This window comes from Pyxicephalus adspersus, chromosome 11 (genome assembly GCF_032062135.1).
Source record: "Pyxicephalus adspersus chromosome 11, UCB_Pads_2.0, whole genome shotgun sequence".
NCBI classification, from domain to species: Eukaryota; Metazoa; Chordata; class Amphibia; order Anura; family Pyxicephalidae; genus Pyxicephalus; species Pyxicephalus adspersus.
Window position 1 is genome coordinate 7,374,854 of NC_092868.1, and position 10,386 is coordinate 7,385,239.

At 36.2% G+C, this 10,386-nt stretch overlaps 1 long non-coding RNA gene across 1 annotated transcript; it reads left to right on the top strand.

The window, feature by feature from the left end:
* Positions 1-959: 959 nt before the first annotated feature.
* Positions 960-3,469, top strand: LOC140340458 (uncharacterized). Its single transcript, XR_011922649.1, has 3 exons — positions 960-1,064; positions 1,936-2,085; positions 2,908-3,469. It is a non-coding gene; the product is annotated as an uncharacterized lncRNA (long non-coding RNA).
* The last annotated feature ends 6,917 nt before the right edge of the window (positions 3,470-10,386 follow it).

A 10,386-nucleotide genomic window follows, 5' to 3' on the forward strand; every position in this document is an offset into this window, starting at 1 on the left:
TATTTTAAACTTTTTATTGTCAGAGATATTTTGAAAATCTTTGAAAATCTCCAGCAGATCTCCAGTAGAATAAAGATGTGATAGTTGCAATATTTTATGTTGCATGATATTTGTCCAACTATTTATTGAATGTATGTGTTCAGTAAACAATATACTAAAGTTAAATATAGTGCACACAGCCACAAAATATAATCCCAAAATGTACAAGTGCACAAAAAAGATAGGGTTATATATATGAATAAAATATGAAATAGGTCAGGATTGAAATAGTGAATGTGTCCTTGAAATAGTGAAAAACTACCCAGTACCCCAATTTATCACCTCATTCTTAATAATTTAAATACCTTTACAGCTCATCAGTTAATAGGCAACTGTACTTGGGTTATGTAGATTTATTTCTCTCACTTCATCAATAGCAATACGCAACATACGTTTCTCAGTTTTTGTTCCTATACACCATGCAGACCTTATGGGTGCAATCACATTCCTATGTGTGTGTGGATTGGCTGGGATGCATTTAATGTTGTTATGTTATTATCTTCTAATTATCTAACACTTGTGCATAGGACACATCAATGAGCGTGAAAGGTGTGCGGGTTGACGGGGATACCTTTAATGTTTTTGTTGTCCTTTATTATGACCATTTTTTATGTTCTAATTATCTATCATTTGTTTTCGTTTTCCATGTTAAGTTCCCAATTTTAGTTTCCTATTTAAGTCTATAGGAATGCAAAACCTACTTAAAGTAGGTGAAATGAATGTCAACTGCAGGTCAAATGCACTTGTCAATAAACTCTGATTTAGCTCGGGGTACGTCAGATAATGTTCAGCTGAAGCCATTTGTACAAGCCAAATGCATGTTGGTAAGGGCCCTAGATCTTAGTTTCAGTTTATTAATAATTCCCATTTTTTGGCAGATGAATTCTACTTTTCCGTCAAAAAACGCTGTGCAATGAACCTGCCTTGTGATCGTTATATGTATGCATATACAGACACAACGTTCATCTTTAGGTTGTATTTGAAATGCTGTAATGGAGATCGGTGTAATTCTGGCTATTATGAAAGTAAGTACACAAATAAGTTACTTTCTGTTGAATATATATTTGGTAAAGATTGTTTTATGTTCTAGCATGCCTATGCTCCTATGTACACAGTCAGCTCTATATAGACATGAATTGATGACCTTGTAGTACTAATTTGGTGAAGGCCCCAGTATACTTTGTGGGGTTACCTGAAATTCCAACTTAAAACTAGGTCTTCTTATCCAACATTAGTCCCTGACCTAAAAAATGCTATTTTGGCTAAGTAGACAAAAAAATCCCACAGGCTTTATGTAAAATCTGGTGGAGACCCTTCCAAGAAAAAGTGCCTATAAATTACAAACTGGTCTTGCTGCTAGTAGTTAGTCGCAATGAACTATCCTGACAGACAAAATCCAATACAGACCAAATCTAACTCAATGTCACTTCCTTAAACTAATTACAAAATGATCTAGATAAATGAGGACCTATAGCAATTTTAACATATTTATACATTTTTGAGGGAACATTGTATACCATTGCAGTATCCTAGATGCAAATTAAAGTGGGAGTTAAAAGAAAACAATTAGCAATTTTGTAGATCGGATGAATTTTGATTAGTCTTTTTAGGGTAATACAATTGCACACAAGAATTTCACAATTCACTGTCTATAAATACACACCTAGGACTTTTTTTTATAATTTAGTAAAAGGACTATTTACCAATGTATACATCCAAGATTCGCACAATTTTTTATTTAAGATTTATTTAAAAAATATGTGACTATTGAAGGAAAGCTTAAGAAAGTTTGGCGAAAACATTGATAGAGTCCTAAATGTTTAAGTGTTTTCTTTTTTATTGGTTTTGCTTGTTTCACAAGAGTTGGCACTAACGTTTACTATTCCTTGTATATAGTGCCAGAAATTCAAAATTCCAGCAATGGTGTTTTATGCCCATCTTGCCACGCATATGAGACTTTGGATGGGTGTATTGCAAATAGATCAACAGTCTGCTGGGGAAAAGATGATCAGTGTTTAAAATGGAGGGGAACTCTAATTCGACCTGGTAAGTTATTTTTATTTTTTCATTGGTGATTTCAACATAACATTTTATTTGTTAACGTTGTTATGCTGGACTTAATAATGCTAATTCATATATATATATATATATATATATATATATATATATATATATATATACATACAGGTAGTCCCTGGGTTACATATGAGATAGGGACTGTAGGTTTGTTCTTGATTGAATTTGTATGTAAGTCGGAGCATGTACATTTTTTTAATAAATACAATTAGGACAGATGTTTGTGTCAGCATATTATTAGGCAGCATGGTGTCAGTTACTGTATTAAATCCTCGCTGTGAGTTAATCACAAACAAAGCAAAAATAAAAAATCTTTATAGAGCCTAGACATTCACTAACTTCTGGAGCAAGCTGTGCTTTGATATTCTTTGTGTACCAAAGCCTTGAGGGTAACCAAGTGGTTTGAAGGGGGATTGTCTAAAAATAAATAAAATGACACTATATTGAATGACTGGTGTCTAGTCAAGCATTGACATTGATTTTATTTTAACTTTAGTTCTATTACAAGAACACGCATTGTCTGGCATGATGAATGGGCATTTGTAGATATAGATAGAAAATGAAAAAATGAAAATGAAACTAATGCAGACACCACTTTAAGGAACCAGACTTGGGTTTAGTTATACTATAAACTAAGGCTGGTTGCTTTCTAAAATTGCTAGTTGACATAATTATAAATGTTATTTTTAGCCATGTGTTTAGATTACACAATTTCTATCATTGCTGTATATATTGCATATATAATAAATTATCATTGTGGCTCAGAACTTGTGAATACTTCTGTTTTCACAGATGGACATCAACACAACATTTCAGCACAAGGATGCAGTAGTGCACTGGCTTGCAAATATGACTACAGCGAAACGGCTAGTACAAAAGTAATTAATGAAGTAGAGGGTGTCTGCTACCTTCCTACAGCTTCTCCTCTACCACAGAAAGAAAAGCCAGAAAACTGAATTGTCGAGATCACAATAAAATTAGCAATGGCAACCCACTGATTGTTGAAATGATAGAAATGATGCTTTGCTTAGATAATCAATATCACTAGATGATTGTTAGGTATGAAAGAAAACCTAATTCAAATAGGTTTTTCCACATTTGCTTTTCAATCCTGGAATTCTGGATTAATTTCCTTCCAAAGATGATGTCTGCATTAAAGTGAATCTATACTCAATGCCAAAAGAATACAATATTGTAGCTTATCAGTCTTTAGATGTTGCAGGTGCATTAGCTTTCTTTTTTCATGCTTCTTCCTTTTTTACCTGGTGATCCTTCCAGTGATATAATTCCTATCGTAGGATGATGACTCTGATATCAGGGATAGCATTATTGTCAGATCCCCCCTTGAATGTAAATTGTTTAGGAGTAACAGACTAGGGTAATACATTTCCTCTTATCAAATATTTCTTTCTCTGACAACCAACATTCTTCCAGACTCTCTAGTTGACAACACACATTGTAAAAGTAGAGTTCTGTGTCTGTAGGTGTCAAAAACCTTGGCATCTGACAGCTAAGACTAGTGGACTGGCCTATGACCTCTGAGCTGTATTCAGAAACCTATTTATTATTAATCCCTGTATTTCTAATATACCATTCTGTATAAAGTAGTAGTTGACTGATTTGTTGCCGGATCATTATGGTGAGCAATTTGAGACCAATAACCGGTCTCCTAGGCCTCAGGAAAGCCAGAAAACCAAATTTAGTCTGTTCTGGTAAACCATAAGTCCCAGACATGTCTATCCTGGCCTCTACAAACTTTGTGCTGATTAATAATCGAGGTTGGCAGTTCATAAAACCTGAATTTATGGAATTATGAATATTGCTAAAATAACATCATGGGTATGTCCGCAAACTATCATAATCTATGTGCAGACAGCCCCTCAGACAGCCCCTACCCTGCTGTCATTGTATGGTCCTATAAGTCCCACCTCTGTGGTTACACTGATACTATCCTATTGCTAAGGACAACAACATCAACAGTTCGAGCACTGCAGGGAGCCCAGTGACTCTGACTAATAGCTTGGACTTTATGAAGCAACCTGGACCAAGAAAAATCAACTTCACCCAAGTATGGTTTCACATTTATTCCCTTGTTTTATGCCGCTACTATTGCTCTGCTATTGTTTTGTTATTTTTTTTTATTGATTACTTACTAAACACTATAAAAAGTGTAAGCTGAATCTCTGAATATTCTAAGTAGAATTTGCTAACCCCAAAATTCTACTATAAATATTGTGATCTTGAGACTTCCCTATCTGGCAGCGAGTGACACAGACAGTACTAGAAGAAGAAGAATCGTAGGTGTGGTTGTCAAGGGTAGCTGTGCGTGCTTCTGTCTAAGCAGGTGGATGCAGTCTACCTGTGAGTGTGTGTTTGGCAAGGGATAACCTTGTCCCGTGATGGCCCTTTTTAGCCTGCTGGTGCTTAGATTGTTGCCGGAGCTACGGTGTGGGTTGAGAAAGGGTTTTATTACAATGACCACTCATTATGTATTTATTTAGACGCAACAGTGTCACTCTAAACCATTTTCCTAATTTACAGATCAAACACACTCCTCTCCAAAGCTACATTCACTAATGAATGCTGATCACGATTTTCAAGATTTCAGTTTAGTGCAAAGGAAGTCAGGATCACCAGGTGTTTTCTGTACGTTAACAACATTTTCTAAGCCAAAAAGAAAACTAATGCAGCCACTAGGAATGGGAATGAAAATGCCTAAAAAAATCATTAACCTCCCTGGCGGTTTAGTTATGTTAGTATTTTTATGCCAAAAACGGTACATTGTTTTGCATGGAAATTTATTTTACATTGTTGGCCTATAAGTCTTAGGTATAACTCACTGTAATATGTTCAATATTTAATAAATTTATTATTAAACTTTAAATAAAAAAAACACAAACATCTGTTAAAACAAAGATGCATAAAGATACTGAAACCTGTAATATAACTGTACAGTAGCATGTATAATAATATTAACATGTCCCAGGGAAAAGAAAATGTAACAAGTTCCAGGCAGCCACCAAATCACAAGAACAAGTAAAATGCAATAGATTACATTTTTATCTTGAGTTGGGATTTTCTTGTGTCCGTGTGAATTTCCTGCAGATACCTTGAATTAACTTAAAAAAATAAAAACATAAGAAAGACGCATTATTAAGTGTATTGAGTTTGGATGACTGTGGTAGTGACATCAGACTGTAAGCTTCCCAGAAACTGATATAAATTTGTAAAAAATAATAAACATTCTTTACCACGCTCAGAGCACAATACATCAGTTCTATATGAAAATAAGTAATCATTGTAAAATATATCAGAAAATTATTTTTATATATTAACATAGGGGACACTTCTCCACTGGCCTCTAGTGTATGATACAATTAATAAAAGGCTTTGTTCATTTTCTGAACATAATTATTATTTGTTTCACTTCATAATAGTATAAATAACGTAGATATTATTTTTTAACTGGGGTTTCCAGAAACCTAAAACATTTTATTATTAGGTTCCTTTACAGTCAAATGAATGGGAAAATCTGACCTGTACATTTTTACTGAGAGGGAAAATGTCATCCTTCTGCTACATTCCTATTTAGCAGGAAGCTTACATTGGAAGATAATGCAAAATCTTAAAAATAAAATAAATAAAAAGCAGAAAAGGGTAAAATCAGGAAAAATTATGACTGAAATACTGTTAAAATGAAAGTGTACCCAAACTCAGAATTTTTACTTTACATAACAGGGTAGAAAACAATACCCTGTTTTATAATAAAAATCGCCTCGGTGATCAAGAATGAGTGGGAAATGAGAGCCTCCCGGGATACCTGCATCACGCATCCCAAATGGCTTTTTGCTGCTCCTTCCGTCTTTTCATCAATAGAAAACAAAATTGTCGATCTCGCACATGCAAAGTGAGATCTGCAATTTTTTTCCCAATCTAACGTCATGTCTGCACAGTGCAAGATCGGATGATGCAGGGAGAAGACCCGGAAAAAGAGAGAAGATGTTGGAGCCTGGCACGCCCTCTGTGTTGGGTCAAGACAGATACTGGGAAGACACAAAGACCTGATGAAAGAAACCTCTCATAGGATAGACTACTCTGAGGGATTGAAGGAAAGTGTTTTTGTTTTGGGTTGACTTCCACTTTAGGAAAGGAAATTTGTCTAATTGGAATAATGTAAATTGGCACAAAATGTGCAAATAAATTCGTGAACAGCACAAGGTAATTGTGGAGTAACCTGTTGGTGTAAACTGTTTATATCAAAAGTAAAATAAGGCTTACATCCGCATGATATAAGCACAAGAAGATAAGGAGCAACTGTTCCAAATCTACCATACAAGACAGTTTCTAATGGTGTACGGGACACATATTATTTTTAATATTATAATGATAATTAAACATGTTTTTTAAAGCCTCAACATTAGAGATGAGTGAATCAAAGCAGACAAAGTGGAATTTGATCCGAATTTCAGGAAAAATTTGAATATTTCTGAATCTCCTAATTTCCTTGTGATTCGTGGTAACGAATCGCAATTTTTCCTGAAATGGCAGATGCACGTCTAAGGGATTCCACTACGATCTTTGGGCACTACAAGGGATGAATGGGGACAAGCACTTTTAGTGCCCTGTATTCTTAGATAGAGAAACTCTATCTAAGAATACATAGTAAAATCACAGCACGGCAAGAGCTATAGAGATATAGAGTTTTTCTATCTAAGAATACACAGCACTACAGGGGATGAATGGGGACAAGATTTTACATAGTAAAATCACAGCACAGCAAGAACGATAGCTCTTACAGCACTGTTCTATGTATTCTTAGATAGAGTTTCTCTATCTAAGAATACACAGCACTACAGGGGATGAATGGGGACAAGTCCCCATTCATCCCCTTTAGTGCCCTGTATTCTTAGATAGAGAAACTCTATCTAAGATTACATAGTAGAAGTACAGCGCGGCAATCGGGAAATAGCCTGCCCTGTAGAGCTTACAATCTGTTTGGCCATAATGACCATCATTGTGTAAGGTATTTTAAGAAAACCACAAACAAGGACCTGGAAGCATCGTGGTCTAGGGTTCATTAGTGCAGGAGAGACTAATACACTTCACAAAATAGAACCCATCATGGAGGAGAATTATGTAGACATTGGAAGGTTGATTCATCAAGCAAAATCAGAACCTTGCTTGCACATTCCTATTAGTGATCCAAAATCAGAAAATATTTTAGGATATAATTATATACGTATCAAAATATATATATATATATATATATATATATATACACATACACATATATATCTAACTCCTCACCGTATGAGCATCCCCTGATGGTAGGAAAGCTCATACTCAGGAACCTGGGCCCTACTAGCCCTGAATAGCCCTGGCAGTAGTGTCTGGCTTGTGACTGCTGGTTCCTTCCCCTATGAAGGACCCAGTGTCTCCCTGAGGCCTAGTAAACAACAGAATAACACAAAACACCAATACACCAAAACACCAAAAGTAAAGCAACTTATCTTAGCAGATATCAACAGGAACACAGCATAGCTCAACACTCCAGCTATTCACAACCCAGCAGTGAATATCAACTGCACAGCATGAAGTGTGAGGCCAGACTAAATGGAGGAGCAGTAATGACCAGCACCTGCACCTGATGTAAGGGGAGTGCTCATTACAAACAACAACACAGAAACAAGTAAAAACAAAGAGACTGTCAGATAATCTCACATGCAGCTTGTCTGACAGATCCTCAAACTTCCGTCATGGAAGGGACCGTGACAACGAGAGATGATAGGAGCATGTACAAGGAGTTTGGTGGTCTCAGGCGACAGGTAGGGGCGGATTTTGGAGATGTTGCGCAGGGGAAAGTGACAGGACCTGGATATGTTCTGAATATGGGGGGTAAATGAGAGGGCTGAGTCAAAGGTGACACCAAGACAACGTGCCTGACGTCCCATCCATGATAAGATGGCTGACAGGCAGCATGAGACCTTATCCAGGACTGAGGGAGACAGGTCAGGGGTAGACAGATAGATTTGAGTGTCATCAGCATATAGATGGTATTGTAAACCAAAGGAGGATATGAGACTACCGAGAAAGGAGGTGTACAGAGAAAAGAGAACCGGTCCAAGGACTGACCCTTGGGGTACACCAACAGGGAGGAGAGTGGGTGAGGAGGAGTTACCATTGAAAAAAGGAGCGGTCAGGTAGGAAGCAAACCAAGAGAGAGCAGTGTCACTGATACCAATGGAGCGCATGATTTGTATTAGAAGGGGATGATCAACAGTGTCAGAGGAAAGATCAAGGAGGAGGAGCAGGGAAAAGTTGTCTTGAGACTTAGCTCTGATGAGGTCATTGGCCACTTTAGTAAGGGCTGTTTCAGTGGAATGGGCAGCTCTAAAACCAGACTGGAGAGGGTCAAGGAGAGAGTTGGTGCTCAGTTGGTGTACCTCATAGTTGTGTGCCACGGTGGACCCGCTATCTGCGCCTGAACTGTTTTATCAGTTGAAAAATACACTGCACTTTTGCACAGTCCTCATTAAGGTAAGTTTGTATTTTTTTTTGTTTATATTACGTTTTGATTCATATGCACTCATGCATGTATGTACAGACATGAGTGCACATAAAGCCAAACATATATGTATGCATTTAGACATGTGTACATATACATAGAAAAGAGAAATTAGCAACTCAGCTGGACAACTAATTCACAACCAGTTTGTACAACAAGTGGAAGTGTGTTTGTATACAATAGTGCTAAGATCAGGCAGCACAACACAATGACAACAAACCTATAACACAACTACAAATGAACACAGGAGTTGTGTGGGGGCAAATCAACATGAGTGCAAATGTCAGACTATAAAGAAAAAGAAATAAAATCATGACAATTTATTCAGAAAAGGAATATGTACATAATACATTCAAATACCAATATGTGACAAAGACAACGAGGGGGTTAAGTAGGGTTAAGTAGGAGTTTAGTGTGGAAACCATGCAGACATTTGTACTCAATACTTGTGGAAAAAATGACAAAACATTGCTGAAGAATTGCTATACTACAGAAACTGGAATTACAAACCAGACACAAAAACATTGCAGCAACAGATGAAACTAACAATAATGAGGATTACAAAAAATCACATCAATGCATACCCTCCAAGCAAATTTAACCCCCCCCCCCCACACACACACACACACAAACCACTCCAGTTAAAATAGTACTAATTAAAATGCATATGTATTTGTATTGATTTAAATGTATTTTGACACACACACACAAGTGAAATCACTAAATGTTCCTTAATACGTGTATTATAACATGTTTGACTATAATCCTTTACTAGGATTTTTGATTTCTCTAAAGTCAAACAAGAACAAAATTTTTATCAGGTCACAAATGTTTGTTTTTACTTATACTTATACTATTGTGTGATGACATATTTGAAAGTGCCACGTAGTATATATCCAGCTTGATATAAAAGAAAAAGTAACAAGAAGTGCAACAAATGTACCTATAAATGAAGCAAGTTTGTGATGGAGTAGAATGTAACATAAAAAAGTAACACTTACAAAAAAATAATCAAGATTGAAACTGACCTGTAAAATGCAGTGGAGATGCGCACAGAACAGGGTGCAGGTGTGCGTTAATCAATTGCTATCACCTCATCATTGAGATTAACATCTACTTCTGAATCGCGCAGTTAAAATTTAACCAGCTTAAATGGCGTATTCGAGATCTTCGCAGGAAACCGGCAGGCAAGTTTACTAGAACTCGGGCCCGACTTGCGCAAATGAGCGTGCTGACCAGCGTGTATGTACGCGCATTTCATTGATGAATCAGGCCTATCATCTCAAGATGACAGCAAGGAAGTTGTTGCTCCGTCACAATTGGGTTTGCCAAAATAGACAATTACTCTGACCATAATTTTATTAAAATTGATATTATTATTATTATTATATTTATTAACCACCTGGGCGTTACACTGAGGTCTAGATTTCTGTTCCAAAAGCGTTACAGGTTTAAATGAATTTTTTTTTATTAAATTGTAGACCTGTAACTTACAGAAATATGTCCGAACAGGGTTCTAGTAGATATCATGAATATAAAAAATGTTTGAAATATATATATATATATATATATATATATATATATTATATAAGGATTTCTTTGTATTGGACTCAATACAGCTTTTTTGTATTGAGTTCAATGCAAACTCAATACAAAATTTTGAATTTCCCGCCCTGCCTCCACCCGCACCGACGCATGCAGCGACG